The 18450-nt window shown below is 47.7% G+C and overlaps 1 protein-coding gene across 3 annotated transcripts in view; it reads left to right on the top strand.

Annotated features, from left to right (window-relative positions):
• Positions 1 to 18450, top strand: part of GIGYF2 (GRB10 interacting GYF protein 2) — a 1663629-nt gene that overhangs the window by 1253346 nt on the left and 391833 nt on the right. The window lies entirely within an intron of this gene.

Here is an 18450-nt window from a genome sequence, read left to right as displayed (position 1 = left end):
ATTCATGGTCACCCTAGGAGTTCCACAGGGACCAGCACTATCACCAATCCTTTTTAATCTACTCATGGAACCCCTCGCCAAAAGCTCTGAATTCTGCAAACATTCTATATCGCCTATACACGGACGACACACAACTATATATGAAAATCTCCTCACCAAATGACTTCATCTCCCTCAACGCCATTCTTCATAATACCCAAAGTTGGCTCAATGGCAACCACCGTATGCTCAACACCAAGAAAACTGAATTACTCCTCTTCCCCCCCCCCCTCCCAATCACACACCCAAGATAGACTTATGGTTGAAGCATCTAACTTCCTTCAATTGTGCCCCACACATCATTGACTCCGCAAAATCACTGGGAGTCACCCTGGACAAAGATTTAAATATGCAGGCGCAAATCTACAATGCCACCAAGGGAGCCAATTATCAGTTGAGTATCCTAAGGAATCTTAAACCCTTCCTCCCACAGACTGATCTAAAAATGGCGGTACAAGCACTAGTACTACCGAGACTGGACCATGGAAGCACCACTCTATGCGGTCTTCCAAAATATAAGCTAGCACTACTCAGGGCGTCGCTTAACGCTGCGGCCAGGCTGGTCACCCGAATAAAAAGAAATAACCACATCACCCCGGCCTTGAAGGCTCTGAACTGGCTACCCTACGAGGCGAGAATACAACTAAAGATCGCCTGCATGACACACAAAGCCCTACATACCAACACCCCCAGCTATTTAGCACAAAAGCTGGAGTGGTCGGAGGATGCAGACATTCGCGAAGCTCGGGCTCACTACTACTAAAACCTCAATCCTTCCACAAAAAGAGAACTGGGTGCAGAGCTTTCTCAGGTATAGCACCGAAGATTTGGAACACCCTTCCCCCAGATCTACGCAGAATCTCCTCCTTTGCCGCCTTCAAAAAAGAAGCGAAAATGATTCTAATGAACAAATTAACATCCTAAATCTTTAACTCTCTGATGATTTTTGCCATCGATTGTATCCAAACACCAATGTCTACCTCTTTTGTATTGTATGCGATTTCTGATTGTATGTAAAAAGTGTGTGATAACAGTGTACTGTAAAGCGCTCTGATACCCCGTGGGTCATGTTTGCGCTATATAAAACTTTATAAATAAATAAAATAAATAAATGATGGCTACACTGAAGACTGAGAACTTTGGTATCAAACTTCTCAGCACATTAAACCCGCACTGATGCCAGTGTGGGATTTAATGTAAGATGCAAGACCGAGGGCAACTTAGTTGCCCCTTGAACCTAACCTACAATCCACCTCCTGTCTGAGGGGCTGCCTAGACTGCCACACAGCAGACATGTTACTGGACCCCTGGGTGTAGAGCCATCCGCTCTCCTGGGCCTGCAACAATGCACATCCTGGGAGAGGTGCTAGGTCTCCTCCCCCAGGATGGGCAGGGGAAGCTTCAAAGGCATGCCGCCTTTGTGAGCTTCTCCAGGCCACTTGCTGTACTCAGCAACTGGCCCCTACCGGTTCTGAACCCCACTCTGGCGGGAAGACTGGTGGGAAACCCCAAGGAAGGAAAGGGGGTGTGCCAGCCTCTGCCAACCCCACCCCTCAGGTGAGGGAGGCGGGGTGAAGCACATCTCCCAGCTCTCGCCATCTTGAAGATGGGAAGCCCTGCCAATCAGCACTAGGATGCTGCCCCCCCCCCCCCCCCCCCACAAGAGAGTGGCAGGATAGGGGGGTGTACCCACCCCAGGGAAGGGACCCATTGGTCCCTGCCCTTTACCTACCTGTAACGCCCCTAAATTTAGTATTAGAACCTTCCTTCCTCAGATCCAGATTCCGTTACCAGCAAGAAGATCAAGAAACAAGAAGACCTGCCGTGCAGCTGCTAACAAGAGGAAGACACCAACTGATTTGGCCCCAGCCCTACAGGCCTGTCGACCCTCGAGCCTGCACCTGCTAAACCCTGGCATCTCCAGTGGTCAGCAACCTCAAAAACCCCGGAGGACCTGACTGCCTTGTGACTCTAACTAACTGGGACTCCCATGAGCAGTGGGACTGCTCAAAGCAAGTAACAAGCCCCTTGGCATCAGCCAGGAACCGCGACTCCTGCACACTCTGCACCCGCCAAGCCTGGCCTGTGCCGGAGTGAACAAAGACCACGAGGACATCCCCCCCCAGCGACTGTGACCCCGAATCCAGCACTCAAGGACCCACCTTGACGCTCCTGACGACTCCTGTAGCCCCAGAACCAGGGACCCCTCCAACCGCGACCAGCAGAGGGTAAGATTTCCCGACGCCAAAAGGCAACCCTGAACCCGGCGCCCTGCGGCCCTTTGTGCCCAACCTCTGGGTGCCTACCTATCCTCCAACTTCCCAACTTACTTCTCGAAGTGGTGGTCGCACCTGAAGAATCTTCGTCCCCGAGCTTGCAGCCTTTGTTCGTCCTTGAGCTTCTCCATTGAAATCCATTGAGAGCTCGACGGCTCAAAAGCACCCAGCTGCCCGAGTGCCCCTGGGAGTGCAACCTCTGTCCTAATCTACTTCCCCATTTGCCCTGATCAAGTGACCAGGAATCCAGCTCCCACAGCCGCGTGGACTGCTAGCCAGCAGCCACCAACCAAAGGCCCACTGCCTCCCGTAGGATAACATTGGGCCTAACTCACTCTGCACCCGGCTGCCCCAGTGCTGCTGAGGGTGTAACAACTGTACCTACCTGACCCTGGGAGACCCCTGAGTCTATGCCCAGAACCTTATCTCTGCCAGTCGAGTACTTACCCAAAAGCCGATAACTCAGTTTTCTTCCATAGGGTAACATTGACTGGTTTCACTTGGAACTTCTTCAGTGTCGAGTTCTTAAACTTTAAAATCATCCGAATTACGAAAACTAATTTACTCACCTGTTATCAGGAGAGATCCCAGTGCTGGATCTTGGTACCCAGCACTGACCCTGCAAAGTAATTACAACCGTACTTACCGCTAACTTGATTTTCCTCCATAGGATAACATTGCCTGGTTTTTGCCAGAAATTCTTTTAAGTGTTGATTTTGCAAACTTACAAATATTCGGTAAAAATCGCCTGTATAACAAAAACGCATTCTTTCAACTGTTTACAGGAGATGCACCAGTGCTGGATCCAGGATCCAACACTGAGTTCGAAAAAGTAACGATAACCCTACTTACCTGTTATGTGAATTTCCTCCCATAGGATAACATTGGTGATTCTATGTGAAAAAGTTTCTAAGTGTCAACTTTTAAAATACAATAATATTCCTTAAAAATCACAACTGTAACCAAAACGTTTTTACTCAACTGTTTACAGGAGATGTCCCAGGACTGAATCTAGGATCCAGTCCTGTGGTAAGAAAAGTAATCCAAAAAGTAATCAATTGCATTTAACTAGAAATTCCCATTGAGCTCAATGTATAATTGTGTTTGAAATTGTGTTGCCTATTGCAACAACTGTATCTATTGCATTCAAAAGTCTATTGCTTATTGAAAGTATTTATCTAAAGCATCTCATTCTAAGAAAGTATATTTTGATACCTATTGTCGGTTCTAAAATAAAACAACCATATATTTTTATATACAAATTATCAGGAAGCTTTACTTGCAATGGAGGCACGGGTCTTTGCCAATTCGTGCTTTCACTAGCTCCTGGTCCCTGTCGACATCTAGTATTTGCCCGGCATGCAGCGTAAGCGAGGAAACTGAGCTGCATTTTATATTTTTTTGTCCGGGCTATACTGAGTCCCGCAGAAAGTGGATCATTCCTATTTGTAGGAACCTGGGCTTCATAAGGTGTTATGAAGCCTTTAGAATTCTCAAGAGCGAAATGGCCGCACACATTGTGTTTGCAGTGGCAAATTTCTTGGGGGCTTTTTGGCATAAACGGAAAAAATATTTAAAAATGTCAATCTGATTTATGTATGTAATCAGTATGTATTAGCTGTGTGGATGCTTTATTTTTAAAGATTTTATCTATTGTTGCTAAATGTTTTATATTGATTTTATGTACTTTTATGGATTTAATCCGAAATAAAGTCTTCTTGAACTTGAACTTGAACTATATACAAACCATTGGCCTAGAGTTCAGTTCTTGAGTGTGTGAGACCATTTGCTGACTGAGTGTGTACAACAAATGCTTTACACTGTCCTCCGATACTGCCTTACTGCTCGACCAAGCTACCACTTTAGAGAGTAAGGTTATACCTAACTTTAGCCTCTGCCAAACCTCTGGGGGTTGTGGACTCTGTGCACACTGTACCTATTTGGGAACAGTATATACAGAGCCACTTTCTTACAAGGTAGAGACTGAAAGATAGTTTTTTGTGTCGTCCTGAAGAATGAGACAAGTGCCTCATTTTGACCTTTTCAAGCCTGGTACTCTGAATCCAGTCCAGGTGTGAGTTGCATGAATATCTCAACAGTATTAATGTGGCGCTGACTAGAAGCGCCCCCCTTACTGGCTTTCTCAACTTTTTGCCTAGTTTGAAAACAAAACATCTGTCCCTCCTCCCTATTTTCCTTCACCATACAACTTGTCTCTGATCAGGCTTGTTTCTTTTTTCTTTTCTCGAAATCCACCAACTCGTAGTTTCTCAGCTCTCCTTATGATTGTCTCCCGTCACCTTTTGTAGTTTTTTTCCTCCAGCCTCTGTCTTTCTTTCTCCACTTCCCCAGAAGCTTTGTGCTCATCATAACACTCTTGGCTCTCACAGTCTGAGATTAGTATGGCTATGAAAGGACTACCGCGTAACAAAACCCCTGGTCTTGACGGTCTGCCACTTGAATTTTAAACTACATATGCAGAGTCCCTGGTGCCCCAATTGGAAGTACTATATAACACAGCGTTAGAGAAAGGATCTTTACCACTCTATGGCACAAGCACTGGTAATATCGCTCCCGAAAGCGGGAAGAGATCCCACAGATATGGCCGGTTATCACCCATTGTCCTTGTTAACTAAAGAGTACAAAATGCTAAGTAAGGTGTTGGCCAATAGACTGCTGCCCTCGCTGTCCCAACTCATACATATAGACCAGACGGGTTTCTTACCTGCCCTTAGCACATCACTGGACACTAGGAAGCTTCACCACATCATGACGGAAGCTCCGAATAGTTCTACTCATGCGGGTTGCATATCTCTGGATCTGCGGCAAGCATTTGATTCTCTTACATGGAAATATATGTTTCGGGCACTGGAGAAATTTGGGATTCCCGAGGGCTACATTGCGTGGTTGCGCCTCTTATACAACGCCCCCACTGCGCGCGCCTGCACTAGTAATATCTCAGTGGAATACACCATACACCGAGGAACCAGACAGGGCTGCCTGCTCTCTCCCCTTGTCTTTATATAGGCCCTAGAACCGTTGGCGATACGGGCGCGAAGGGATCTCCTGGACAGGGGTATACCATTGGGTAACACGACACATCTTTCCTCTGCATACGCTGATATTATTTTGTACCTACATGATCTCCAGTTGCCCCTGGATCCGATATACAAGGTTTTTCACCACTTTGATGAGATATCCGGCCTGGCCATTAATGCTGCGAAGTCGCACGCTTTTTTCTTCACGGACCATGCAGAGATTACAGACATTAAATTTGGTGATACCAGGCTCCAGGTAGCACAACATACATTTAAATACCTAGGTATTCAGATTTATCGGACACATGCGGACATGCTGGATGGGAACTTACACAGAGCGCTTAGAGTCTTTCGCTCCAGTGTCGCTTTCTGGACCACACTGCCACTGTCTGATATGGGTAGGGCCGCCTTGACAAAAATGGTAGTCCTACCGCGACTACTGTATTATTTCGCCAACCTACCACTCATGATACCACACAATACATTTAGATTGAGGAACATCTTACTCATTTACCTTGTCTGGAGCTCAGGCAGACGACTTATTAGTCTTAAGAAATAACAACTGGACACGTGCAAGGGGGGGCCTGGGAGTTCCAGACCTGCGCGCGTATTATTACGCCTGCCAATTGCAATGGTTAGCCTATTGGACGGCAGGGCGTAACTTGCAAGAAATTGGCTATACGGAGGCAGACATAGACCGTGGCACCTTAAATACCTTGTTATTGCCTGGTAGTAGAAACCCGAAGGGTCTCCCCCCACTGCTTTGCACAGCGCTACATTGCTGGAAGGCAGTGCTACAATATGCACATGTGCCCCCTACCTATGCAGGTAACATCCCGTTACTGGGAATACCACTGATGGACGGCCGGCTCACTAAACGTAGACTAACACCGTGGTTGGACGCAGGGATTAGTACAGTGGCTGATCTGTTTGGGGACGGGATGCTGCTGGACAATGATACCTTTGCCAATGAAACGGGAGCCCCTGCATATTTATATTTATTACTTGCTGCTCTATTTCAATACATAAAACTGCACTGGGTCCCGGAGAGACAGGAACCCCCCACTCATGATCTGGTTAAGATGCTTTAACATATGGGATGGGGTAGACACCTTATTAAGTGGCTATATACTGGTTTGCGTTCACACACAATGGTTGCTCTGGGCTCTCTGCGGGTGGCATGGAATGGGGACATAAACCGGGAATTAGAAGACAAGGAGTGGGCGAGCGCTCTTGAACACCCTTAGAAAGCCTCCAGAAATGCAAAGTTCAAATTTATCCAAACCATGGTTCTCCACCGGGCCTATCTTACTCCTCACAAATTAGATAGGATGTTCCCAAAGACGCAACATTGCTGTCCTAGATGTTCACTGGAGGGAGCGGACCTGCAACATATGTTATGGACATGTCCGAAAATACGGGGGTTCTGGGACAATGTTAGGCACTTGATCGGAGAGATCACGCACCGCGAAATTCAGAGCACAGTGGAGGAATGGATATTGAGCATACACAAGCAGGCGTCTAAACACAAAGTACAATACCGATTTATAGACTTGCCGCTCATTTTAACGATACGTGCCATCACTATGCGATGGAAGTCGCGGAAACCCCCCACTATATCTATTTGGTATAATGAGATGCTGCGCTGGGGCAGTGCAGAGAGTGCTGCGTTGCGCGAAGAGGAACTTAGAGGCTTACGCAAGAATCCAATAGCATTAGATTGGGACGTTATGCTAGAAGCCCTTAAGTCGGTAGAGGTCAATTATTAAACTCTCAGATCCTCACGGTTGTCCTCAACAGCAAGGCGTTCATTCCCTGAGTGACATACAATATGCCAAGGTACTGCGTGTCATTGCATAATTTCTACAAGAGCCTGCAACATTAGCAACAATGTATTTCTGTCTCTGTGTATGTACATGAGATCGAAGGATGCAGGGTGGTGGGAGTTGGGGGAATGTTTATAAGTCAATATACTACATTGTGTACTAATGTAACATGATGAATATGTTCTACTATGAAAAATCAATAAACTATGTTTAAAAAAAAATATATATATACTCTTGGCTCTCTCATTTATAATAATCGCAGGTAATGTATCACTGTAGACAATGTGAATTCAACTCATAAAACATACTGAGATTGCTATTTAGTTTCTCGAAAGCAATTTTCTTTTGGATCTAGTCAGTAGCTTTGGACAATCCTCAAAATCACAAAAATCTTTAACTTGACAATCGTGTTGTCAAAGCTTTTTATATTGGGGTCTCGTAGGGTCAAGTTTGGCTAACGCCTTCGGTGTATTGTAGTTACGGTCAAGGAACTTGTAATGCCGTAATTTGTGGAGATTGTTTGATACCAGCTTAATCTGCATACAGCAATAATACCACGTTTTGGCAGGAAGGCTGTATCCCTGGTTATGTTCCCAAGCTGTTCTAGATTTTTCTGCTCCAGCGTATTTTAATTTAGCTGGAATACTAATCTATCACCATCTGGGGCAGACAGCACCAAGGACAGAAGGGAGGGAAATCGGGGGGGTGGGGGGGGGGGGTGGAATTCCTCGAGATATGCAGGCAGGAGTGCGCGCATAGCGGTATGTAACAGGTGAAATGTGAACCTATCCAGGAGTGTCGAAGGGGCTACTTCTGAGTGCTGCACTAGGTTTCATCCTGCCATTCACGAACAGGTCACCAACCACACGCAACTGGTGGGCGGTACGAGTACGCTCAACTAAGAGCTCCTGCGTGAGCGGTAGCCATGGGTTGTCATGAAGAGGTATGTGTGGGGAGTAGAGAGTTCCACTACCTAGCTGTCTTTGAAGCTTAAACCAGGCCCAGCACGTGGTAGAGAGAGTCTGTATGTCCTTAGGGTCTCGAGGTAGCCCTTTGGGCAAAAGAGAGGAGAGGAGGAGGCCGGAAGGGGCCTGCACCTTTTTCAGGATTAATGTAAGGAATACTTGCATCAGGGTGATACCAATAATAAGCAAAGTGACACTGGGCCAGCAGTTAGTACAGTTGCATGCATACTGCAGCCTACCCTAAATAAAAGCGCCGGGACACTCTTTTTGAGTAGCCGTGCGCTCTATAAAAGCCATTTTAACATAACATAACAGCATGTCCAGGACTCAGAACCCACCACGTTAACAGGAGAGTATTAAAGTCTCCCATCTAATGCTTGGTCGGCGACATGCCCAGAGGAACTGCATTAGGATGTCTCGCAGGGTGGCGAAAAAATGGTTGGTCAATGGGATGAGAATATCTGGAAACCTCTATGTTCGAGGCATATGAGCTGCAGATTGTACACTTAGCATAGATCGCCATCTGGTGTTGGGCCCGGATGTTTGCAGTTTGTTTTTGTTCTTTGGACAGTCTTTGGAAGTCACGAGTTCGGTGACTCCTCCTTCGGTCCGTACTGCGCATGGGCTTCGGCTCCATCCTCAGATTGTTTTTTTCCGCCATCGGGCTCGGATGTGATACTTCGTGCTCCGGCTTCGAACTTCTACGGTTCCAGCCTCGACGGAAAATCCTCGTTCTTCGAGTTTCTTCATCTACCTTCATCTCTCGAAGCGGCACTTTTCTCCATTCCGCACATCGGCACCGGCCTTCGGGCCTTCCTCGACTCTGGTCCCGGCCGATGGAAAGGACTCCGTTCAAAAAGTGCCCAAAATGTGGGTCTAAATTTCCCCACACTGACCTCCATCAGTTGTGTAACCTTTGCCTCTCTCCAGAACACGAGGCTAGAGACTGCCCTGCCTGTAAGTCTTTTCGATCAAAAAAGACCATCCGGGATCGAAGAGCTCGACGCACCATGGCGCACTCATCGACTGCAGCTCCACTGGACATCTTCGGAGACGACGCCGGAGCTTCGGGGCAACTACACACCGAGCAGGAGGAAGACGTCGTCAGCGCTTCCGAGGCCGACGACTGACGTGGAGGACATCACACCGGCGCAGCGGGTCGTGAGTACTGTACCCCCTCCCACCCCCGCGCCCAAAACCAAAGAGACTCAGGTTACACCCTCGCCTGCAGGCCTGGGTAAAACCAAGCACACAGCTTCTATCACCCCACCTTCGGGCCCGGTGTCGAAGCCTCAAAAGTCTCAAGGCAGCTCGGGCTCGAGCCAGCCGACGCCTGGTGCCGAAAAACACCGTCCGGCACCGAAGAAAGTGATACCCAGCTCGACTCCGAAGCCACCGGTGCCGAAACCTGGACTCTCGGTGCCGACAAAACACAAACCCAAATCTGTCGGCACCGACGCTCCGGCGCCGAAAACTCCTTCGACGCCGAAAAAACCGGAGGTTCCAAAAAAGCATGGCGCACAGAAACCATCGAAACCCTCGGCTCCGTAAACATCGGCGCCAGCGGACGATTCGGTGCCACTGGACCTCTTTACACCAGATCCTTTGCAAAAGACTCTATTTAAAGATCCAAAGACTGGGCTATTGACTTTAGTTGTCAAGAAAAGACGTCTTGACACACCGGCTCCTCCTCCACCGCCCAAGCGGAAGGACTCTGCTACTTCTCCTCTCAGAGTGCCCTCCCCACTACCACCTCCTCCGCCTCCTCCACCCCCTCCCCCTCCCAGGTCTCCGCCACCCTTGCCTCATCACTCCCCGACCCCGTCCCCAGATCCGGATTACGGGGATCCAGATTATGACCCGGCGGACGCCCCAATGGACCCCACTCCACCGGGGACCCCAGACCCATGGGAAGACTACCAAAACCCTGACATACCGGATATGCCTCAGGACGACCTATACCCATCCAGGCCGCCTCCCCCAGAGGACTCCTTAGGGTTTCACCACTTAGTGCAGAGAGCAGCACACTACCATGGGGTGGAAATGCATAGTGAACCAGTGGAAGATGACTTCCTACTGGACACATTTGACATTCAGGACAAGTCCACATCTATCTTGCCCATGCTTAAAGGTGTCACCAAGCATGCTGCAGAGGTGTTCAAAGACCCTGTCAGGGCCAGGGTATTGAACCCTAGAATAGAAAAAAAAATAAGGCGGCACCCACAGACCCTGCATACATTAAGGGCCCTGTTCCCTTAGACTCCCTAGTTGTGTCCACAGCTAGAAAGCGGGCTAACTCCCAGTCCTCAGGAGAAGCCCCACTGCCAGACAAGGAATCCAAACTTCTAGACGCGTCTGGCAAACGCACCGCCTCCCAAGCTGCAAACATGTGGCGCATTGCAAATACACAAGCGCTACTTGCGCGCTACGACAGAGCACATTACGACGAGCTTGAGGCTCTTATGCAGCACCTCCCCGAAAAACACAAACGCAAGGCTCATGACCTGATACAGGAGGGTAAACTAATTACTAACACCTCCATTAAGTGTGCCCTCGATGCAGCTGACACTGCTTCTAGAGCCATAAATACTAGTTTCCTGCTTCGTCGTCATGCCTGGCTCAGGATCTCAGGGTTCAAGCCTGAAGTCCAGGCGTCCATACTAAATCACCCCTTTGACCAACAAACTCTCTTTGGGCCAAAAGTGGACGAAGCATTAGAGAAGATGAAAAAGGACACAGACACAGCAAAGTCTATGGGGGCACTACAATCACAGGCCCCTAAACGCTCCTTTCGACGCTCATCCTTTCGTAGCACAGGCAGAGGCTACTCCACCGATAGCGCCTCTACCTCCTACAAGTCCCCTCCTCAAAATACCTTTTCAAAGGGCTACCAAAGGGGTGGTTACAGAGGCAACAACAATAAGGGCAGGGGCAAAACTAACACCACCCGTTCTGCAACCCCGCCCGCACAATGACTTCCCTTCACTCCCCCCAGACCATCCCACTCCGGTCGGGGGCAGACTACAAACCTTTATCCACGCATGGGAATCCATAACATCGGACAAATGGGTGACCCAAATTATTCGGTCAGGGTACTGTCTAGAGCTAACATCTACCCCACCCAATATCCCACCAAGGCACCGTCCAATGTCTCAAGAACATTCCACACTGCTCAAACAGGAGGTGCTCTCCCTCCTCCAAAAACACGCTATAGAGCAGGTCCCGCCAATCAGCAAAATCTAGGGGTCTACTCTGTATTTCTTAATACCAAAGAAAGACGGGACCCTGAGGCCCATTCTGGACCTCCGGCCTCTAAATGCGTACATACATTCAGACCATTTCCACATGGTCACCCTACAACAAGTCCTCCCGCTCCTCTGTCAGGGAGACTTTCTCACTACCTTGGATCTGAAAGACGCATACTTTCACATTCCAATACACCCTTCTCACAGGAAGTACCTCAGGTTTGTGGTGGACGGTCAGCATTACCAATTCACGGTTCTCCCCTTCGGGGTCACCACCGCACCACGGGTGTTTACCAAATGCCTAGCAGTTGTAGCAGCACACCTCAGGCGTCAACATATTCACGTCTTCCCTTACCTAGACGACTGGCTCATAAAAGCCGCGTCCTACAACCAATGTGTGCAACATACCAACAGCACCATTCAACTACTCCACCGGCTAGGCTTCACGGTGAACTACCAAAAGTCCCACCTCCTACCATCTCACACAAAGCAATATCTCGGGGCCACTATAGACACCTCCAAAGGTATTGCCTATCCAAACTCAGCCAGAATCGCAAGCATACAAGCCTTGCGCAAAACATTCCTTCCTCAACACTCTCTTCCAGCAAGAGTGTTTATGAAGCTCATAGGAATGATGGCGTCTTGCATTTTCATAGTGCCCCATGCAAGACTCCACATGCGTCCACTTCAAGAGTGCCTAGCACGACAGTGGAACCAGGCCCAGGGTCAGCTGACGGATCTGGTGTTGCTGGACGGCCGCACCCATCACTCTCTGCAGTGGTGGAACACCACAAACCTTTCCAAAGGGTGGCCGTTCCTGGACCCGGTTCCTCAGGTGATTCTAACAGCAGACGCATCGCTCTCCGGCTGGGGAGCGCACCTCTTACACCTCACAATGCAAGGTCTATGGACGCCACAGCAAAAGTCGCTCCACATCAACCATCTGGAGCTCTTGGCGATCTTTCTAGCCCTAAAATCTTTTCAAAAACAGATTTCGGACAAAGCAGTCCTCATTCGCACAGACAACATGACTGCAATGTATTATATCCAAAAACAGGGGGGGACACACTCTCCCCAGCTCTCCCGCTTAGCCCAGAGCATATGGAGATGGGCAATTCCCCAAAACATCTTTCTCCTGGCACAGCACGTTCCAGGCGTACAAAACACCATGGCAGATCTGCTCAGCAGACAAACGCGACTACACGAATGGGAACTGCATCCACAAGTTCTTCGCCCATTCTTCCACAAGTGGGGGCATCCTCAGATAGACCTCTTCGCCACCCACGAAAACAAAAAATGCCCAAGCTTCGCCGCCAGATACCCACACCCATTGTCCAAAGGCAATGCGATATGGATGAACTGGTCAGGCAAATTTGCATACGCCTTTCCACCTCTCCCGCTAATTCCATTAGTGGTAAGGAAGCTACAGCACTCCCTCACACTCATTCTGGTAGCTCCAACATGGGCCAGACAGCCGTGGTACACCACACTACTACAGCTCTCAGTTGTACCACATCAAAAACTGCACCTATCCCCATGCCTCCTAACTCAGAACCATGGAGAAATCAGGCACCCGGACCCAGCTCAGCTCAACCTTGCGATCTGGCTCCTGAAATCTTAGAATTTGGATACCTTAACCTTCCCCCTGATTGCATGAACACAAAGTGGAAAAGATTTGTAATTTACTGCCGTAACAATACAATCAACCCTTTAGATGCATCCATACAGCACATCATATGCTATCTGCTCCATCTCCACAGGTGTAACCTGGCATATTCATCCATACGCCTACACCTAGCAGCGATTGCTGCTTATCTACAAAACAGACAGCATTTATCACTGTTCAGAGTGCCCGCTATTAAAGCCTTTATGGAAGGCCTTAAACGAGTAATTCCTCCCAGGGCACCACCTTCCCCTGTGTGGAATCTAAATGTAGTTCTTACAGGCTAATGGGTCCACCCTTCGAACCAATGCATAAATGTGAGCTACAGTTCCTCACCTGGAAAACCGCTTTCCTCGTAGCTATCACTTCCCTTAGAAGGGTTGGTGAAATACAAGCGTTCACTATACAGGAACCCTTCCTACAAATACATCACAGCAAGGTCATACTTCGTACAAATCCGAAGTTTCTGGCCAAGGTCATTTCCCCCTTCCATCTCAATCAATCGGTGGAATTACCTGTCTTTTTCTCGCAGCCTCAATCTGTTGCAGAAAGGGCCTTACACACACTTGATGTTGAGAGAGCTTTGCTGTACTACATACAAAGAACGCAACCTTTCAGGAAGACTAAACAATTGTTCGTTTCCTTCTCTCCACCACATAAAGGCAACCCCATCTCTAAAGCAGGGATAGCTAGGTGGATTGTAAAGTGCATACAAATTTGCTATCAAAAGGCAAAAAGAACATTATCTGTTCCACCCAAAGCCCACTCTACTAGAAAGTTAGGGGCTTCTATGGCTTTTCTAGGGAACATACCCTTAGATGACATCTGCAAAGCAGCCACATGGTCAACACCTCACACCTTCACAAAACATTACTGTGTAGATGTGCATTCCAAGCAGCAAGCTAGTGTGGGTCAGGCTGTACTAAAGACACTTTTTCAAACTGCTGCAACGGATACCGGTGGTCGCCGCTAAGGTTGGGTACTGCTATATAATCTATGCTAAGTGTACAATCTGCAGCTCATATGCCTCGAACGGAATATGCTACTTACCAGTATGCATCTGTTCTTGGCATGTAGAGCTGCAGAGTTGTACACGCCCACCCGCCTCCCCGGCTACCTGTATCCGTTCCAGTCCATCTTATTTAGATACAACACACATGGGTTTCTCACTGTTATTACTACGCTCCATCATTTCCCTGTTGGCGAAAAACAATCTGAGGATGGAGCCGAAGCCCATGCGCAGTACGGACCGAAGGAGGAGTCACCGAACTCGTGACTTCCAAAGACTGTCCAAAGAACAAAAACTAACTGCAAACATCCGGGCCCAACACCAGATGGCGATCTATGCTAAGTGTACAACTCTGCAGCTCTACATGCCAAGAACAGATGCATACTGGTAAGTAGCATATTCCATAAGGTAGCACCCCAATTTTATTAATAGCCATTCTTCCTGCTAAAGAGAGTGGAAGCTGGATCCAACGCTCTATCTGCCGAGTAAGCTTATCAGAGGGCCATAATTTCTGTGTACGACTTTGGACCTGTCCCTATGCAAAAAGACGCTGAGGTATTTAGTTGCATCAGTACACCCTTGTTAGGGGACATGGTGACTTCTGTGAGGGAGATCAGTTCAGATTTGCTCTATTTAATTAACCAGAGAAGGAGCCAAACTGCACAATTTCACGAATAAGGGTGGGGAGGGGCGGGGAGGATTAGCAGAGGAATCACCGACGAACAAGAGAATGTCATTCGCGTACAGTGATGTTAAAAGTGGGCCATGCCACAGTTGTAGACCTCTATCCAGATGGTGCTCCACCGGTGCTGCACCAACGGATCTGCGTCTATCATCACAGTCGCCGCAGGAAGTGTACGGGCTACCTGGTTTAGAACACTTAACATAGTACAGAGATTAATCAATCCCAACTGTAGGGGTGAAATTATCTGCTCTAGCAGAAGGTAAAGATGGGTTGCAAGGACCTTAGCCAGTATTTTGTTATCATGGTTCAAAAGGGATATAGCCCTGTAAGAACTACAGAGACGAGGGGGCTTACCAGGTTTCAACAATAAAGTGATGATGGCCTTATGGAGAGATGGGGACAGCACGCCCGTCTGCAGAAATTCGGCTTACACCTCTAGAAAGTGAGGTGCTAAAATACTCAGGAGCTTTATAGGACTTTTCTGTAAACCTATCTAGTCCAGGGGCCATAGAGCCACTGAGGGCATCAATGACCTGTATTTCCTTGCACGTGATCAGAGTGGACAGAAACTGTTGTTGACCCGAGATGAGTCACACCATAGTTATTTCGGCCAGATAATCTGCTAACTGTGCACTGCGCAAGTAGTGTATAAATGTTGATAATAGTCATTAAATATTTATGCAATTTCAGCGAGTCAATAGCGGTAGTGCCATCATCTGTTTGGAGCCCTGTGATATATGTGGAGTGGTAGTTCGACTGGAGCAGCCACGCCAATCTACATCCTGGCCTTTTGCCCTCCCCACATTGACGGGCTCTGATGTATTTACTCAAGTAAGCCACCTGCCTGTCCGCCAGTCCACATAATTTCTGTAGTAGTTTTGAGCGGTGAGATAGGTGAGAGCGCGGCATCTCAGTCACAGCAGCCCGACCCATGGCACGCAGCAGGGGTTCTACCCTATCTCGATCACTTTGGATACTACTCAGGACTCCCACATGTTTAGCAATACATACTCCTCTTATATAGGCCTTGAAGGACTCCCAGTCTGTCGAGTAATTGTCCACACAGCCTAGGTTTATTTGGAAAATAGGTTTGAATTTCATTGCGGATTTCTGATCGGAAAACCTCATCATGGAGAGCATTTTCTGGGGATTGCCAGCACTGCACAGAAGGGTCCCGGTATGGCAGAAGAAGTATCATCATGATCAGTGTGCGGGGATTGGGAGTAATGTCTGTGAGCCACAGCAAGGCCCCGCGAGGGACATACCAGTGGTCGATATGGGTCCACAGTTTGTGCGGTGCAGAATAGAATGTAAAATCCCGAACGTGCAAGTGTCTAGCTCGCCATGGATCCTTTATTTGAAAAATATCAAGTAGACCAGTGAGTGTGCACAGCGAGTGGGTTTTGTGAACAATAGAGGACCCAGTAGTGTCTAGAGAAGGGTGACAGCTGATACTAAATCGCCAGCCATAAAAATGTAATCGGCCTGGAAGCGCAGCATATGCGCAGAAAAACCACTGTAAAATCCTGGGGTATCCACATTAGGTGCATATACATTGACCAGCAGTATCTGTCTGCCAGCTAGGGTGTCACTCACCAGCAATTACCTGCCCTCTGTGTCAGCACTTTCTCTGTAGAGAAACAGGATACCTTTATGTACAAGTATGCACACCCAATGGGAGTAAGAACTATGAGTAGAGAAACGGTTCGTTCCCATGAAGCACCATATGTGCCTTCCTTGCGTGAGTAGAGATGGGTCTCCTGTAGAAATGCAAGCCTGACGTTATGTCGATGTAGATATGAAAGGACTTGTTTCCCCTTTCTAGGATTGTTGAGACCCCTTATGTTCCAAGTCATGCATTGAAAACTAAGTCCCTGTGTACTATCTGAGTGTTCGGTAATAATGCGTAATGTTTGAGTACGAGTCCTGTGAGGTGGAGTTTTTGTAATATTGTAGGAATTGCATGGTCTGTAAAAATATCAACAACTAATATAACAAAGCGGAAAGAAACCCCCAACCACACCAGAAGTAAGGCAACTGGTAAAACCCTTAAAAAACAAAAGCAAACCATTAAACATATTGGTGTACACCGTGGGAGTGCAGCAATGCTGGTGAACACTACGCCCTTTTGAAAAATGAGTCAATCAATCAAAAGTTCTTTATTCGGTAACTATTAGTAAACCATAAAAGCTCAGTGCATATATCAGAACTATTAAAACATCTTTAAAAATTGAAAATACATAAAATTAGATGGGTCAAATCATAATTGATTTTCGAGACCTAAAAACATTTTTTTTTAAAGCAATAACAGATGCAATAATCAAATTATCATCTAGCTGTTGGAGAATCAGAAATGCAGGGTAACATTGTCTAATACCAAGTTTTTTAAGCACAGGAATGATCCATTTCCTTCTCGGTATGGAATAAAGTTTGCAGAAAAACAATATATGTAACGTCGATTGAGCCGAAACTTCGTCACATGGGTAATTGCATAAAACTCTCGACCAATCGTTTTGTACAGGGAAACTTAACAATCGATGTAAAATGTTCAACCTGAAGCGTGTCAAGAGAAACCTTTCATAGTCATCAGTGATCAAAGCAATATATGACTGTATCGTAGGGGTTACATATACCGAAAAATATGCCTGCACCATTGGTTTCTTTAGTTCGGTTGTAGTCCTCGTTTCGCCCAATTAATGCATACAACTTACTTTTAGGTCTTTCCTCAGATACATTTTGCATAGTGTATGGATCTTTATAATATTCAGGATGGCCTAGTTTAATCATAAACTGTTCGACATAGTCAAGCCATCTTATGTTTCTGACCCCATCTACTGCCAAGGCGTCCTGCAATATTTGCCTATTCAAATCTGTCTCGTCTGCAGTCCATACTCTATGCCACAAGAGGACAGGCTGTATCTTGATTATGTCCTCCAAGTATGGTACCCCAAGTTCTTGGTGGCATATGTAGGTTGAAGTGCTATCTGGGACTCCCAGGAGGGACCTCAGAAACGTATTGTTCGAGGCATATAAGCTGCAGATTACACACTTTTGCATAGATCGCCATCTGGTGTTGGGCCCGGATGTTTGCAGTTTGTTTTTCCTCTTGGAAAGTCTTTGGCAGTCACGAGGTCGGTGACTCCTTCCTTGGTTCGTATTGCGCATGGGCTTCTGCTCCATCCTCAGATTGTTTTTTTCCGCCATCGGGCTCGGATGTAATACTTCGCGCTCCGATTCCGAACATTCGAGTTCGACGATCGAAGCGGAATCCTCGCTCTTCGCGGTATTGTTCAGATCCTGATCTCCTCAATCACCTTCTTCTTCGACACACCTTCGATTCCAGTCATCGACGGCGGGCCTTCGGGCCTATCCAAGCTCCGGTCCCGGCTGATGGAAAGAACTCCATTCAAGAAGTGCCCTCGATGTGGGTCCAAATTCCCCCACACCGATCTTCATGAGGTATGCAACCTTTGCCTCTCCCCTGAACACGAGGCTTGAGACTGTCCCGCCTGCAAGTCTTTCAGATCCAAAAAGACTATTCGAGATCGAAGGGCCAGACGAAAAATGGCACACTCCTCGACTTCCGTTCCAGTCGACATCTTCGGGGACGACGTCGAAGCTCCGGGACAGCAGCACACCGAAGAGGACCTAGTCAGTGCTTCCGAAGCCGACGACTCGGATGTGGAGGACATCACCCCGGCGCA

This window comes from Triturus cristatus, chromosome 11 (genome assembly GCF_964204655.1).
Source record: "Triturus cristatus chromosome 11, aTriCri1.1, whole genome shotgun sequence".
Lineage (NCBI taxonomy): Eukaryota > Metazoa > Chordata > Amphibia > Caudata > Salamandridae > Triturus > Triturus cristatus.
Note: the sequence above shows the minus strand (reverse complement) of the source record. Positions and strands in the feature narration are given on the sequence as shown.